The 18,011-nt window shown below is 42.8% G+C and overlaps 1 protein-coding gene across 4 annotated transcripts in view; it reads right to left on the bottom strand.

The window, feature by feature from the left end:
* Window positions 1-18,011, bottom strand: part of MPV17L (MPV17 mitochondrial inner membrane protein like) — a 218,884-nt gene that overhangs the window by 24,763 nt on the left and 176,110 nt on the right. The window lies entirely within an intron of this gene.

The raw sequence follows: 18,011 nt of genomic DNA, 5'->3' as shown, positions 1-18,011 counted from the left end.
TCAGACCACATGAAAATAAGCAGACAGATATGGCAAGGTACGTGAGTTACTAGCTAGAGATAACATTGGACTGAAATACAGTATTTCAACAGAATTAGTACCATACAGGAGTTAATTGTTCAGGGTAATGTGCTGTCTGTGTTTCAGTCCTTGTCTGGAAAAGTCCAAATGCTACCACATCCTTACACTCTCCTCCTGTCTAGTAATGCTAGATTTGGCATTTGGAATTAGAGGAGGTTGGTCAAACTTGATTCACAGAAGCTGATGGGCAATTTCAGTGTAATCACTTCAGGTACACATGTAGCCTGAATTCACTGAGAGGGAATCTTTCCATCTATCTCTTTTTTTTTTTCTTTTTGTTTCTTCGTACCATCAAGTATGAAGTGTGTTTCTGTCTATTTATAAGAAATATTTGTTACTGATGTGATATTTGCCCAAGTCTGAAAGGTCTTAGAAATCTGTAGTATCTATCATTAAATCTTGAAGGACTTCATGTGCAAAGACAGTACCGTTGCTCTATTGTGGCTAAGGAGAAAGCTAAGACAAAACAGGAATGCAAACCACGTATAGCAACATGATGTGCTTAAAGTCCTTCGGTCTGTAAGTCAAGATTGCTTAGCTTCCTAGTTCTTAATGGAGCACTACTCTGTGTGGTAGGGAAAAGGATGGAATGGGCTTTGAAGATCTGACTTCTGTGGCTGACAGTTGAAACACATTAACAGTGTAGTAATCCTAGCAAAGGATTTGGGACTGAACTAGTTTTAACTCATGGTAAAGCAGTCTGACTGCTTTGGACAAAATGGAGAAGAAATGTTTCACTGTTATTTCTGTTCCTCCCTGGAGTTGCTCATGCTCGTTTACAGAGTAACCAGCAAACTACAACGCTAATAACTGTTTCCTGCTACCTCATGCTCCTTTCTACAGGACAGCTGTAGGAACACACCAAACGCATTTTACACTGGACCAAAGCCAAATCTGAAACAATGCTAGGTTTGAAAGTCTCCTGCATAAACTGGCTCTGGTCCTTACCCTTTGTTTTGTGTGGGTGGTGGCTTAATCTAGCTACCATCAAAAGTAATGTTGCTGAGGGAGGCTGGGCTGAGCAGCACCCGTACTGCCCTGTGAGCTAACCTCGGTTCTTGCTGAGCCTGACTGTGGCTGAGCCACATGACACTCAGGTTCTTTCCTTCAGATAGTACCGAACCACAGATTACATCCTTCTAAAGATTTAAAATCATGGGAAACCATTTTGGAACACAGGATTGGGAAGTGACACCTGCGCCTACTTCTGGCACTCATTAAACCCATCTCACACCAACTACACTGCATCTTGATTTTCTAAATGAGGATAAACCGCTGTCATATTGCACATGACTGGAGAGGGCAGGCTGCTCCATGCAGCAAGCTAATCATAGAATCATAATAATGCCAAATAGTGGCTTTTCGGGAGGATTTTTTCCAAATATAGGGAAAGGTACAGAAGTAATCTGGTTTTGTTTTGCAATGTATGACTGCAGAGCAGTTCAAGGGGTCCTGGTGGCGTGCTGCTGGAGACAGAGCTCTGTTACTGAAGACTTCTGGTAATCTGGTTTGAACTAACAGTCGTACCTTGCTGTTTCTTACTCAGAAACACTTCACAGCAAATTTCTACCACGAAACCCCGCCTTTGGACATGACTTTAGCTGGGAGGAGTGGGGAGCCTCACGGTTTTGTTTCCCAGCAGGGAAGAGTGTTAACACTGGCAACATTTTCTTCCCTCTCTATGCCTTTGTATGGAAGCAAGGGAGATTTTATCATTTGCTTCTGTTACTACTGAACCTAAGCTAAAGCACTTGATTTGCATTCCATATGCTATTTTTACAGTGTATGAATAATATCTGTGTTGAGCTCTTAAATATTGACAATAGTCCACCCTGTTTATCAAATACTGACAGCCAACCAAGCAAAGGAGTAAAAATTATTTGGAAATTTAAATCTTCTTGATGCCTTTAAATATATTTCTAGAAGTTGGAGGCTTTCCCAGTTCACACAGCTACTCTAATAGCTAGAAATAGTTTCTCCCTTTGTGCCAAGAACTCAATTAAAGAAATATAGAGCAGAAGAAAGGCACTTCTGAGGGAGCTGAATTCTTTTGACAGATCTTGACAGAAGAAAAGGAAAAAAAATGTCTGAAAACAATCAACATCAATGAGAAGTCAGCCTGAATCAAAGCCCTGAATGTGAAAATTTGGGGGATTCGGGATGGAGAAGGTGGCACTGAACAATAGCTCTGAACATCACAATTTCCAGCTCCTTCCTGACTGTGCTTTTGTTCAGCAAGGCTCTCTCCAAGACCTCAGCTCCGCTTTTGGGTGGAGTGCTCACTTGGTACATTGTCAGTGCAAACAACACTGAACTTGTTTGAACACCGTGTGGACTCCTACTGAGAGTGACTGCCTAAAATCATGGATCTGTGACAGTTAGTACTGTTCTTTGAGAGCACCATTTTCCACGGGAACAGTAATTCCCTAAGATTCAGCTACCATCAGCAAGAATAAATTTTTACTGAGTACTGCAAAAATAACACTAGTTACAAAAATCATCTTCCCTAATTATAACTGAATGGAAGATGCCAAGTACATTATCCTAGTGGAAAAAACCTCAGTGAAGAAAGTGCTCTTATCTTTCATTAGTGGCATCCTTACATTTGCACACTTTAGTTTTCTGATGGTGTACATCCTCTTTTAAAAAGCATAGTTTTCTTTAGGCTATCAAAAAGGAGGAAACTTCCACGGACTTAGGCTATAAATCTCTATAGATCAAAAAATGCTAGAAATAAGGCATCATTTACTTCTTAGAAGTCAAAGTAGGTGGATAATGCAGAAAACTTGGATCCTAGTCTTGCTTTGCCACTGATTTACTGTGTAAATGTATTTAGACTCAGCCTCCAGAATGCAGTTAATCCCAATTGTGATGGGAATATGTCAAAGGAAAGACATTTCTAACAATTGCAAAGATATTCACCCAGAAAAACCTGAGGCTCTCTTAAAAAAACCCAGGCCAACAGAATGCAAACATTCTTTCTGCTTTTTTCCATAGATCTCTCTTCATAGAAACTAGATCATTAATTACAGTACTCGCACGCAGCCACAGACATCAAGAAGCCAGATCTATTGTATTTCCATGTATAAACCCAGAAATTTAACGTGCAGCTCCACGATACTTGAAAGGTAAGATCTGCTTCATAGCAAATAGACTAATGCAAAAAAGACCAAAACCTGTCCCTGCCTGTTTCAAACAATGAGATAATTTTAGTTCCAGACAAGCTATTTCCTAACATTATTGAAAGTATAGCTCATAAAAGTTTATGGACTCAGCCTCCAAAGAGAGTAAGAAAACAATGGATCTAAGTATCTTCACCAATGATAATCCCAGTCCAATGCCACAAGGGCGCTGATTATAATGAAGGTAGCTTATTTTACCCAAATCTATTGGTAGTTTATTCATCCTTTTTATTTTTCATTTAAACTCACAGCAAGGAAGCAGGATTGGTCACATACAGACTAAATGCCTTGCCACACAGAATTTACAGATGGAATCCCCAGTTAACATATGGGACGGTGCTCATATGACAAGTCTTTTCACAATAGCTACTCACCTGGGTAAGACCTGGCATATGCTTTCAGCACAGGATATTATGGTGTGAATAACAGGAGACAAGGAATATTAACTATGGAGACAAAAGAGTGCTGAGTTTGGGAATCTGTATTTATATTTCATAACATGTCTATATTAAATTTAGAAAGAGGATAGCATGGGAGATGCCTCTCAACACCTTCCCAGTGATGCATTTTACCACTGCCATTTTTACCACATGTCAGTTCTGTATCTGCTTACAGCACACACAGGCCTATTGGCGTAGTAAGAAATCCCAAATCCAATGACGAGTACATGCCAACAGGTTGGTAAGTAGCTACTTTCTTGGTAACAGTATGCACCAATTTAGATCTCTGCAATATTCTGTCTGAAGATATAGTCAAACCTTCAGGTCTTCACTCTGCAGCTGCTTCAGCAGCACTGATTTCACAGAATCGTGGAACACTTGTGTTGGAAGGGACCTCTGGAAATCACCTAGTCCACACACCTCTTGCTCAGGAAAAAGTCAACCAGGGCACACTGCTCAGTGCCTTGTGTAGTCAGGTTTTGCCTGTTACTAAGGATAGAGACTCCATAACCCCTTTGAGTAGCCTGTTCCAGTGTTTTATAACGCTCATGGTAGAACGATGTTTCTTCTCAAGGTGAAATAGAATTTCCTGTATTTTTACTTGGTCCTCCTCTACCAAGCATAAGTCTTCCTTCCTCCAAGCTGGTCTCAAGGAGCTGGAATTTCTGAGGATGTATTTTACCAGCAAAGACCAAGGGTGAAGAAGGCATTGTGTATCTTAGCCTTTTCCATACCAAGTCCCCTGCCCCACTCACCCAGTGGGCCCACATTTTCTTTCATCTTCCTCACCGATACACATGTAAGATGCCCTTCTTGTACATCTTCACGTCCCTTGTGAGATTTTGGCTTTCCTAACCACCCCCTCATGCTTGGACAGCGTCTCTGTAATCTCCTGGGTGACCCGACACAGCTTCCACGTCTTGCATGCATCTTTTTCATGCCCAAGCTCTGTTAGCAGCTCTTTGTTTATCAGCGCAGGCCTCCTGCTGCCTTTGGTTTATTTCCTGCCCATGTCGGCAGGCCATTCTCAAGTTCAGAGGAGGTCATCCTTGAAAAAATCAGTATCACCTGTGACCCCTCCACTCTCCAGGGTGATATTCCACAGGAGCCCCAAACAGACCAAAGTCTGCTCTGCTGAACCGCAGGGTTGTGATCTATTTGTCTTATTTTCTTTCAGAGCCCCACCTCCAGAATTATGTTCCTGGAAAGAAAGAAATAAAAAAAATCCACAACCTGGATGTCTCATGTGAAACCTCTGAAATCAAACATAACCCTCGCCTGATGGCAGCGCAGAGAAAACCCTGGTACTCTTAAAGTTCGTTCCTTAAATACCAATTCTCTCCTTTTCCCCCACAAGAACAGAAGTATCATTAAGTTAGAAGAACTTGGGGAACCCTCCCCTTTCACACTCTCCTTTTCAGATCAGCTTTTCTCTTTTTATTTGATGGGGCAGTGTGACTGCAGCTGGCTCCTCAGCATGCTTCTGCATGTTCTTCAGAGAATACCCTGTACCTTTGAGACAGCAACTCAGCACAAATGACTTCCAAGCCTGTTTTGCTTCACTCGCTACACATCTGTTGTGCGTCAGGAGATAAGAAGAAAAACCATAGGTTGATACTGACATGGCACACCCACTCTTGGCCCTAAAGAAGCCACCCTCCCTCCAGCATGTTGACTGTACAGCATATCTTGGCACTGTCAGCAAACTTGCTGAGGGTGCACTTGACCCCACTGACAAAGATGTCAAACAGCACTGGTCCCAATACCAACCCCTGAGGAATGCCACTCGTCACTGCTCTCCACCTGGACATCAACCTGGTGACTGCAACTCTAAGTGTGATCATCCAGCCAATTCCTTATACACCAGGCAGTTTTGGCTCATTTTCTTTCATTACTGTAACATAAAGATTAGAGGGCAACACATTCTGTAGAAGAGGTTCACAAGGAGAATTGCAGCATCACAGAAGTAGATATAGCAGTGACAAACAAAAGCAAAAAGCAGCTGGCTCTGGACCTGGATTCCAAAACCAAAGAAGTCATTTACAAACTACCCTGAAAGTTTCAGCTTATTGATGCACTTTTTCTCAGAAAATTCCTTGAGGAAGGAAACCATCCCAAATAAGTTACAGACTTATTTTTAAACCAAGGCATTAAATTCTTACAGTAAAGGTACAACCAGTTCCAACAACAAAAAAATAAGTATCCAGTAACAAATAAATCATGTTTTACTGTGCAATAAAGAATATGAATATATACTCAAATGTAAACCAGCAAATTCTTCTTCCAATGCAAATTGCTTAGAAGTGTTAAAGAATGGTAGAAATTTCAGTATCACTGAATGCTGATCCCACATCATGTAAGAACATGCTGATCTAAGTATTATTTGGTGAAGGAAACACCCTCCCAACTATTTGGAATTCATAGCTCTGGTTATTTTTCAATTGGAATCCATAAATGTTTATTCAGTCTTCCTATGATGTCCTTTGATCTCCTATATTTTTATTTTGAAAGCGCAGATAACATTCCTGTATCCATATTAGACAAACAAGTAGAGGAGACAACACAGTGGTTTGGACTTCTGTTCGGATTTTCTCTCAGTATTCATAAACACCAAGGCAGTCCTTCACTGGTTGTCAATGCAAAGAAAGTCAAGCTTATATGAAATACCCATGCTGATTTGGTGTATTTAATATAAAGCAGATCCATACAAGTAAGAACCCCAGTCAGTTTGAGCGGGGGGGTGGGTTTATTATTTTAATGTTTCTAAAGCCGTTTACTGTTGTATGACAGTACAAAGCTTACAATACTGAATGGATTTTTTAAAGCGAAACAAATTGAAGGGAAGTATGTCTAAATAAACAAGGCAGAGGTTGTCTTTGGGTGGGAAATTCCTTAATGTTGTGAAAGAAACAAATTCAGCACAAAACCAGGCTTTAAACAAACATGAGGCAGCAGAGAAAATCATCTCCAGGTCAGGGGGCAACAAGCAAAGCATGGTCAGGAAGGTGGTGGAACAGTGAGTGTCAGTAGCTCCCTACTCTCTACAGCCTAAAAGCCCACCTCAGTTATTTCACAACCAAGCGGAGCTGGCACAGCAAGAGCAGAGAGTGGCAGTGACACCACGGGGCACTGAGGAGCACAGAGGCACTGAACCATGTTTCAGTTACGGTCCCAAGAACCATCCCACATGCTGCCCACTGACTAGATCACCGGCATCCTGCAACTACCCCTGCACAATGCTCCTTGTGGACCATGAGACCTGGTTTGCTTTAGCATGAAGGAAGGAAAAGCCTTTATTGAACAGGCACTTGATATCATAAGGCTCATGCTAAGCATCTAGGCTCTTCCTATGTTACGGTGCAGTTAAGGCACTGCAGGAGGAAGAACAACATCGTTTTAAAAGCTCAGCTTCAAAAACAAAACCAGTCATGTTATTACAAACATGCAACAAAGAGAGGAGTGTATTCATGCCCTCGTATCACATCTGTACCCTGCAGGCAATGTTCTGAGAGAAGTCTGTGAAACTTGCACCTATCTCAGGCAGCTCCACCTATAACTGTATCAGCTCTGGCTCTCTCTCTCTGCCTGACACCATCCCAGAATTGTGGACGTGATCCGCTGATGTTCCTCCTGATGATGTTAAATCCTGATGGCTATGTTTTACTGGCAAGCACTTACAAATACACCATACAGGAAAACAAGGTAAACATGAAAATGGCCTCAGGAGTTGTATTTGCATCTATTGTGCTCATCTTTGTGTACTGCAGATAAGCACAGTGATCTAAACACACTGACAAGCTTTCGGGGAAGGAAGAACTGTGCTGCTGCTCAGGCCTGAGGGAGCTCAAATCCAACCCCATGTACCGTCAGTTTGTGAACTTCCACACTGCGGATGCTGCTAGGACTTCAGCCCCTGGACTGAGCTGATTAAATGTCAGCCACGATGCTGTATATGTTATACAGGGCTGGAGCATCTCTGCTATGGAGGCAAGCTGAGAGAGCTGGGTTTGTTCAGCCTGGAGAAGAGAAGGCTCCTTAAGGGGCAGCTCCAGTGCCTGAAGGGGCTACAAGAAACGTGAAGACGGGCTTTGGACAAGGCCCTGCAGGGACAGGAGAAGGGGGAATGGCTTTAACCTGACAGAGAGGAGATTGAGATGGGCTCTTAGGCCAAAGTTCTTCCCTGGGAGGGTGCTGAGGCACTGGCACAGGGTGCCCAGAGAAGCTGTGGCTGCCCCATCCCTGGCAGTGTTCAAGGCCAGCTTGGACAGGGCTTGGAGCAACCTGGTCTAGTGGAAGGTGTCCCTGCCTGTGGCAGGGGGTTGGAACTGGATGAGCTTTAAGGTCCCTTCCAAAGCAAACTATTCTATGATTTTAAAACTGAGCTCCATGCTACTATGGTTGCTGCATTACTTCCATCAGTTGCAGTAGTGCTGGATGCATTTGTTGTAGTCTATCTGTCCTATCCCTCCAGCGTCAGCATTTCTAGACTGCAAAGATCCAAACCCATACGTGGCATTACCAGTCCTGCTGTTCCTTGTTCCGTTCCCAGTCTCACCCCTTTGAGGAACAGGAAGGACCAGCTGCAGAGCTCAGCCAGGCACCCCTTATCAAGAGAGCACGAGAGGCAGCAACTGCGAGGCTGGTCTATCAATGGCTGAACAATAGCTGGTTGGCCAAACCCAGCACGTAGATTTCAAACTGAACTACCCACAACCACCCTTTTATGTGTTGCACACATGTCACTAGACTGCAAGACACATCGGCTAACTGGCCAAATACATATTCGCATACACAATTTTTTGGCATATGCTTTTTGCTGCTTTTGGAGCTTGCCTGTCTCACAAGCACATATTAAGCTGGGCTACGGGCCCCTGGTTTTCAGTAGCCATCAACACTAACATGACAGAGCATTGCACAGCATTTTGGAGAGTACAACAGGGATCTGCAGTGGCTGACAGCTCCCCCGTTGGTTGTCACAAAGCTTTTAGCATTCACCTATGCCAAGGTCTGCTGTAGCCACTGTTACAGAATTGTGCAAAGGTACAAGAGACACCAGGAAAACCTCATTTGTAAGAACGCAGCAATTCCTGCTTCACTACTGCTGATGTCTCTGAGCAGGAACTGGTATAACTGGTGTCTAGAGATGTGTGCTCATGAACTTCAGTATCAGATCTGCACTGACTTCAACAGGAAACTTTGCCATCCTCCTGTAGCAAAGTACATATTTGAGTGAACCATGGCAGTATTGAAAGGGATAACTTTCATTATCAGGAAGCCACCCATCTTGGTTAGCTGCTCAGAGACCATGACAACTGCCTGGCAGTGCCCGCAGGTCAACAGTTCAACCTGCGGCGGAGACTTGTTATGAATGTTGTTTACCTCGGAACTGTCAGCACCAGCAATGTACCTGAAACACTGTCCTGGGTTGAGCAGCAGCAGTCATTTTTCTCCTTCTTAGGAGCTAGTACAGTGCTGTGTTTTGATCTTTTGGCCTGGGAACAGTGCTGATAACGCTGATGTTTTCAGTTGCTGCTCGAATGTTTGGTCTGGCCAAGGACTTTCTGAGTCTCATGCTCTGCCAGGGAGGAAGCAGAGACAGGACACCTGACCCAAACTGACCAAAGAGGTATTCCATACCACAGCACGTCATGCCCAGGATGTAACAGGGAGTCACCCCGGAAGGGGGGGGACTGCAGGGTTGGACGAGGTATCGGTCAGTGCTCGGCTCGGGGGAGTGGGGCGAGTTATTGGTCAGCTGGTGTTGAGGTGTTGTGTTCTTTCCTCTTGTTATTTCCTTTGCCATTGTTGTTATTGATGGTGGCGGTAGTGGTTTGTGTTGTACCTTGGTTGCTGGACTGTTCTTATCTCGGCCCGTGGGAGTTGCATTCTTTTCGATTCTCCTCTCCGTCCCTCCGGGAGCGGGGGGAGGGCAAGAAGGGGGGGAGTGAGTGGACGAGGTTTGTGGTTGGGTTTAAACCACGACAAACACCCACCTCTGAGGGAATGGCTTTTCAAATGAGAGTAGAATTGGTGATGACAGCTACATGTCTTACCTCTGACCCTTTGGAGGAACAAGAAACCGCTTTCTCTGCAGGGTTTGGGGGGCATGGAGATGCCTGTGCACACTGTCTCACTGGAGCTTCACAGAGCAGTGCCTGAACTAGGTTCAGCCTAGTTTGGTTGAACCAGCTGCTGAAACGGCAGCTGCTGCTTCTAACGTGCCTCTAGCAAGGCCTAGTCTATGGCACTATCCACGTGCTCTACCCTGCCCCCTCTTCTTGGGTGCTACAACATGAGCACTCTTCTCCCATTGCAACTCCTCTCTGCTTGCTGAGGCTGTGCCCCCACTTCACCCTTCTCATATATGGGAGAGTACATCCCATGCCAGGCCACTCCCTCCAGACACAAGAGAAAGGGCACCACCATGCAAGAAAATATGTACGAACTAGAGCCAGGGAAAAAGCTGTTAGATGCCAGTGTCACAAACGCTGTCTGCACAGTGCAGCCTTCTCAGTGTCTGCAAAGAACACTTCTTCACTCCCATGAAGAGGGCAAGTCACACAGAATGCTTGGCTGCCCAGCTGAGGTTAACTAGAAGGTGCCACCACAAGCTATGTGGGCCCAGAGTTGCAATTGAAATTAAACTACGTACAACTGGTGTTCAAAACTGAGACATATTTATGACTAACTACTAATGGATGCCCTGTACCACACATGACAAAGGATTTCTCCCTCTTCCAGAGCCTCCAAGTGGAGTTTATTCCTTAAGTCTACTGGAAAAGAAAAAAGGAACATTTCATCTGTACAAGTTACTTACTGCACATTCAGTTTTGTACGCTGGATTGAGCACGAATGGATTGATTTGCCCAATAAAAATATCAGTTCATACATTTTTCCTCATGTTTGTTAGTTTGAGCAGTGTGAGTACAGGCTTACAGCTGGATGGAGGAATGCCGTTAAAAAATGTTCTCTGAATACTTCATTGAAGGGCTTTAGAATAGCTGACGTTCCCTGTGTCCTTAATGCTGAACAGACAAGTGCCTGAGCAAGCAATGGTGCTTCACTGAAGTCACAGCTCTATACAAAGGGAAAACTTGGGAATAATATGGCCTAGTGGAGAAGTTAAGTGTCGGGGTGAGACTGCTGGGCAGGTTTGGCTTGTTTGTTAACCTGCTAGTGATGTACAAGGCTTTGCTGCTAAGGTCATCCAAGGGTGGTTGGAAAAATACTAGTTTTTCCTCATCTGTAGTTTGCACGGGAAAGCTGACAGACCTGCCAAGCAGGCAGTCCTAAATGATCCATTAGTTTTTACACCCCAGCTGAAAGCAGCTACCCAGAACTGCTACCTGGATCTCCCCAGGGGCAGTTAAATTATAGCTATGCACTAGAGAGCTCCACAAGCTCTATACATAAACATTGAAGCATTGTGATATATTACTAGCAGATAGCTCCAGCATGTTAACGTCATTTATCTTTCATTTTCCAAGAGCAGCAGCAGAACTAGTCTCGGTATGACAACATTTGTAACTGAGTTTATGCAGCCAGCTTTATCTACTTAAGGCCATCAGTTTGTGTTTATACCTGTCAAGAGTCTCACAGAGTCCCCTGGCACATGGCACTAAGCCTAGTGGCAAGGATGTTTAATACCTTCAGCAGAGCAGAGGCAGGGCTCTGAGGTACTCAAGGCACAGATAAGGGGAAGGGGGAACAACTGATGGGAACAACCGACAGGCTAATTTTTTCTGATTTGAGCAACATGCAGGGCTTTAGAACAAGCTTCCAGAGAAAAGAACAGCTAGAGATATGAGTGCAGATGAAAAGAGGACAAAATTATACACATCTACCACAGGCAGAAAGCATCCAGTAACCTGATCTCTTCCCTTGAGAACACTTTTTTTAGTTTCTTTCTTTCTTTCTTTTTAACTAGGGAAATGCAGCACATGTATATCTGCATTTTTGGTATAACACTTTGTAATTCATGAGGAATTAACTCAGCTGAAGGCAATACTGAATAATACAAGAACTGTAAGGTAAGTTGCTGAGTAACATGAAGAGTTTTACAGCTGGATGCCACTGCCTCCCTCGTCTCCACTGATTTCCTGCTTCTGCTAGTTCCCAGTTGAGTGCTAGGCAAGGACCAATCTGCTTCTCCCCCACCCACAAAAAACGAGTGTGATCAGCCATCCATTGCACAGTGGTAACAACTGGGTAAGTACCTCAGTGCATCCTCTGGAATGAAGGATTTCCATCAGGTTTTGGTACCTGCCTAAAAGTCACTTAGTCAGAATAATGCTATGTGCCCTGTTGATATCTCTCCAATTTAGAGAGAAGGATGTCGTGTGGGACAGTGTCAAACGCTTTGCACAAGTCCAGGTAGATGACATCAAAATCTGGAAGGACTGCAGTGACCGGTTGTTTTCCCAGCAATTTTTCATCAACTGAGAAGCATGGGTGTTGGAGTAGCGCAAGAGAGGTCCAAGCTTGCCTTTACATCTGTTTTTATCAGTTCTGAGGAGTTAAAGACTTTTTGCTTTTCTGCATTCCAGTTCTATATTGCAGGCATCACAAAACCCAAGTGGAGCTTGTGGTGGTTTTCAGAGTTTCTCCTTTTACACCAGGTAGTTCTTGGTTTGGTACTTCTGCTCACCAAAGGAAGACTGCTAGTTGTTCCTGTGAAGGAGAAAGCTTTATCCCATAGGGTGATTCCTGACCCAGCTGCAGATACTCTAGAGAAGCTAAGAGACTACAGTTCCAGCATGAGCTAACAAGCATGCCATGATCCTATCAGGCTTCAGGAAGAGCACCTATTCTCACAATTCCTCTTGGGGTGCGTTTGGGAAAACTCCTTTGCAACACTTTCAGCTTTGTACGTAACCACAAAAAGACTCTCTGAAATTATTTATAATGAAGAAAATCCAACCCAGCAAGTAAAATATGCAGTAAAGTGAAAGAAATGAAATCCTGCACCAGCAGCACTGTGTTTATACAAAATTGTTTTCCAAGAATGAGTCAGAAAATAGAGCTCTGCAACAAGTCTGTTGCTTGCCTTTTCTCCCCTCCAAATTCAGATTACTTCCATTTTTCAATGCTGATCTTAGAACTGAAATCTTAGTATTTAATTTGAAAAACACGAACATGCTGGAAGTGTCAGGAGCACATTCAATAGAGCTAGATGAAGCAGACACATTCAGAGCTAGATGAAGTAGCTGTGGACTGTACTGAAAGGAGAGTCACTAAGCCACAAACCATTTTCAACAGACCAGACGCTGATTTCTGACCAAGACAAGAATGACTGCTTATAGCAGGACCGAAGACTACCCCAGAATAGGTGAAACTGTAGTCCCTAAGAAGATCAGGATCCAGGCTATGTTGCTTCTACAAGAGCTCAAGTCTCCAGTCTCCGTTGTTTGCTGATTAAGTTTTCTTGCTTTGGATGCGTCTAAACTGTCAAGTTCTCTCTTGTTACAATTCACCATTACATGTGTACAAGTCAGACACCAATGGACACTGCTAGTGTTGAACAAAGACAGCTCCTACTTTAACTAACGGGTTAAAACTTAAACAGGGGAGGTTTAGATTGGACATAAGGAAGAAATTCTTTACTGTGAGGGTGGTGAGGCACTGGAACGGGCTGCCCAGGGAGGTTCTGAATGCTCCATTCCTGGCAGTGTTCAAGGCCAGGTTGGACAAAGCCTTGTGTGACATGCTTTAGTGTGAGGTGTCCCTGCCCATGGCAGGGGGGTTGGAACTAGATGATCTTAAGGTCCTCTCCAACCCTGACTATTCTGTGATTCTATGATTCTAACTACACAGCCCTCCTCCTCTGCAATCCCTGTCACTGGAATCAGTACCTCTTTCCACTCAAAAGTAGTAATTATCAAATACAGGCTCAAAGAGAAGCACTAACTGTTTTCTTTTAAAACAGATGACCAAAAGCTTCAAATGACACAGAAAAATGACCACTGACCTAGCTATGCACCTTAGATATCCAAAAGGTGTTTGCTACCACATTACCTGGCCTTTTCCTGAAGGAAGACTGACTTGACTGGGAAAAATAATCAAAGGTAACATGATTTGGCTCAGCAAATGACTTGCAAGAGAAGGCACGTGAAATGCTGTGATTTTTTTTTTCCACGTAGCCTCCAGTTACTCACCTGTTCCAAAGAATACTAATTACAGATTTCTTACTGACATTGAAGTGGACTCAAAGTTTGAACTTTGAGAAGGCTTTTAAGAGAGAAGGAAATGGGTACACTGCTACCTTTGACGGACAAGCGGTAGAAAAGAACAGATCTCACCAAGTGGAAAGAGTAATTTGGAACAAGTGGTAAAGGCGGAGGGGAGAAACATACTGGCAATACAGGAACAGGGGAAGATGTTCAGAGTAGGAGTTACAGGAATCAGCATAATTTTATCATATACATGTGTGAAGTAGAGAATGTGATAGGTTAATAGTTACCATCCATATTCTTTCTTGCAGAAGGCATTTCCTTCCAGCGTGATGAATGCAGCAATGACCGTTTTAGGCAGACTGTGACCTTTGCTTTTCAGCTTGCTTCAGTAATGAAGTGAAAGAACTGCAGCGAACAGGATTTGCTACAGCATAAATACACTGATTTTTCAGTTTTAGGCACTGACAATGAGACATCCCAGACCTGCAGTTCATTCTGTGGTATAGACTTATACTAAGAATTCCCACTGCAAAACCATATGTGCTTTAGTATGTCCACCCTGTTCCCTCACTTGCCTTCTTCCATACAGTGAACAGCAGACTATGGTCTCAGCCCATGATTCTCTGTGTTGAGGTGTTTTAACAGTTCCTGGCCAGGCCACTATAGAAGATCTAGTCTGTCCTTTGGAAAGACTCATGGCAAGTATGTTGAAGGGGAACCAACATTTCAATTATTTTTGCCTGCAAAAATAGCAAATCAGTCAGGCTGCACCAAACTTACAAGTTTGCAATTCCAGCTGAATGCTAACTTTAAAACACTTCCATAGGCATGTTGAAGCTGAAGCTCTGGAAAATACACTCAGCCAATCATACAAAGTACAAATGATAAAAAGAAACATGTACCCTTCCCTTGTGAGTGGAAGGAAATGACACTGACAGCTTGTCACTGAGAATCACTCACAAACAAGTGCTGTTGATGTTAGTTATCAACCAACCAGCCATTGCTTACAGAAGTCTGTCTTCCTGAGTGCTGAATATTGATTCTGGATGCAGCAGGCTCTAGTACCACAACTCTGGATGCACATTTTTGTGATGGAAAGTCCTGCTCTATTATTAAAGGCCTTCAGCACCAAACCTGTGAACAAGCTCTGACCAGGCTTATATAGGAATAAGGTGGGGTTTTGGTTGGTTGAAGTGTGCTCCACTTTCAGTAATGACAGTAATGAACAGTCAATTGCTTTCTTTAATCGATCCTTTACCCATTGGGCCCTTCAATCTATACGATTTATGTGTAATCTTTATGATTTATCTTCATCAGTAGCCCAAATGCTCACGTAGTTTGTCACACACAGAAAATGTGACATTCCTTTCTTCAGAACAATGGGAAATGCCTAGAGAGTCAGGCATTGTAAACCTCTCTACCCAGTACAAATCCCAGCCTGTGTTTCTTTCTCAATAGTTCTCAAACCATATAATTACCAAATCAAAACTAGAGTCAAACTTCTCATTTGTTACTTCTTGCAGAAACTGGGAGAAAATACTCTCTTCAAGTGCATGGAATTCTTTTCTTGTTTAGAAATGTCAGGGTGTAAACACAAAACAACGTAGCAGCTTGTTTCCGTTTTTGCTTCCTGGAGTACACTGAACAAGTGGCCTCTCACATACTGCACAGGAGAAAAAGAGTGGTGCAAATAATAGAGCCACCGATTTTATTATTTCAGATTTCTCACATACAGAATATTCCTCAGCATTAGCAAAACTAACACCCATTTATTAAAAAAAAAAAATAAAAAAATCCTTCTGAGAATCTAAAAAAGCCAGAGGAATTTGCCCCAGCTCTCTAGGATTAAAGATGTTTCTGTACAGTGCTACTCAAACTAATCTGTCCTCTACAAAGCCTTCTACTTGCCAAGATTTTTTTTCCTGTTCCTTCAAAAACAAACAGAAGCTTGTTTTGAAAGAAATATAAAAGGAATCAAAGGAGTTGTGTTGGGCCAAAAGACCTTCTTTCTCCACCCTCACTGTACTCATCTGGAAAGCATCTGGCAAACAAGTCCATTGGCAGTTTAGAATAGCCTTTTATCTGTCCTCACAAGCTTAAGAAGGAAAGTGGATCACATACACACTCCATGGACTAATCGTACATTCCCTTTATATAACTGCATTTTGAAGATGTAAGCGTACAGCAGAATATTGGCCATGCTCACAAAAGAGCTCCACCTTCCCTGGTAGGCTCCCTGAAACCCAAGTTAATAAACCTTTCAGGAGAGGGAGCTGGCTACTTTGATTCAAGACCATCTTCCCACAAAGCAGCACAGCAAGAAGACACCAACATATGGAACCTACTAGAGTCCAGCTGGACTTAGTGCTCATTATTTGGTTATGCTGGATCAATTACACCCATTGGCTCAACCTCATTTTACTGCCTTATTCTTTACTTTACACCACACTTCCCAGGTCTTTGAGATATGCAAGGGGCTGAACTGCAGCTGAACCTAGAGAAAAGGAGCAGAAATAGGTCCATACTATTTCTGCACAGATTTGCTGGGCTCTCCCTTGATCCACTAAGATCATTCTATAGTTTTCCTAAGGAAAACCAAACTATAGAAAGTAGTCAATGATTTTTCAAGGAAGCAGCATATGAAGTAACAAGTCCACACATCCACCTTCACACAGACTAAACTGGGAATATCAAAAGCAGGATATCTCTTCAGAAGCATGAAATGTAGTATTTTTCTATTAAAACTACATAAATACAGACACTGTAGCTAGACACTGAACTGGCAGGTTGGGAGGCACATGCAAGTCCTCCAGGACATGATTCATCCCATTAAACCACAGCCTTGTTCTCCCCCTTTTCCCTATCTTCAATCAAAACTGAAGTTTAGGTAGCTGAAAAATTACTTATGTTATGGTAGCACTTGTAATGGCCATTGAAACCACAGTACAGTCTCAGCGGCCTCAGGAGGTCAGGTGCCATTCCTGCCTTGAAGATACTCCAGTCAAAGCAGAGGTTTCTGCTGTTGCTGTCAATGAGACAGGAGTGCAAGACCAGAGATGGACCCAAATCTTTATCTCGTGAAATTATACATCTACAAGTTGACCCCTTACTGTACCGCTGGCATAACCATTAACAGAGAGCACAGCCCCTAGTTCAACAGATTCCTGGCATATCTTGTAATACCAGAAAGCAGGACTCTTCCCTAATATAGAGTATAACAAGTTCCAGTCTCCCAGATGACCACCTTTCATTTCAGTTTTTGGCTTTTCTGAAAAAAGTGTCTTCGTACTATTTAATTTTGATGATGAGATTATAATACTGGCACACCAAAATCATAGATCAGTACAGCGTACTCCACAAAGAGTTGGTTATCAATCAGTAATCCAAATAAACACAGATGAAGAGCAGTTTATAAATCCTGCCTCCATACTGTGAGTCATGGAAGACCAGGCACATCCCCTCCTTAAGTGAATTACAAAGTGCATATCCTTCTCCTCTTACAGAAATTTAAAGCATGTAAGACCCAGCAGGAGGAGGAAATGATGAGCTGCACTGCCCTTCATGCACATTTATGTAAATTCCATGGCTAAGTAATCAAAACAACACTATGTAAATTTGAACATGCAAATAAATGCAAATATTTCTATGGCAGTTTAAGTGGCAAACATTATGTACATCTCCCCAGTGAGAAGATTACTTTTCAAACAGCTGATCATTGTAAAGCTGGAAGTAGGCTGTTTATTAGAATTCAGGCATTCAGCAGATCTTTGGGGACCTAATTCCCTTCTGTGATTACAGGTACCCTCAGGAATCGAATTCTCATAGTGAAAGCTCTAAACCAGCTTTAAATGCCTAACTACTATCCTGCATATAATAAAAATCCCAATCTTCTGGGTTTTTTAGTTTTCTTAGTATTTGGCTTTCTAGAAGGACAAATACAGGTACTCGAATGCCACTTCTCGTATAAAGCTGCCACGGTATCGCTTTCTCACTCCTTCCTTAAATGAAAGATTTACCTGAGATGTACATGCAAGACTAAAAAAAAAAAAAAGAAAGAAAGATCAAACTTCAGTAAGAATCATTGCAATTCTTTGGCCAAAAAAAAAGAGGTTATTTTAAATCTGTTAAAGAAGTTA

This window comes from Lathamus discolor, chromosome 6 (genome assembly GCF_037157495.1).
Source record: "Lathamus discolor isolate bLatDis1 chromosome 6, bLatDis1.hap1, whole genome shotgun sequence".
Taxonomy (NCBI): Eukaryota; Metazoa; Chordata; class Aves; order Psittaciformes; family Psittacidae; genus Lathamus; species Lathamus discolor.
This window is presented reverse-complemented; position numbering and strand designations above follow the sequence as displayed.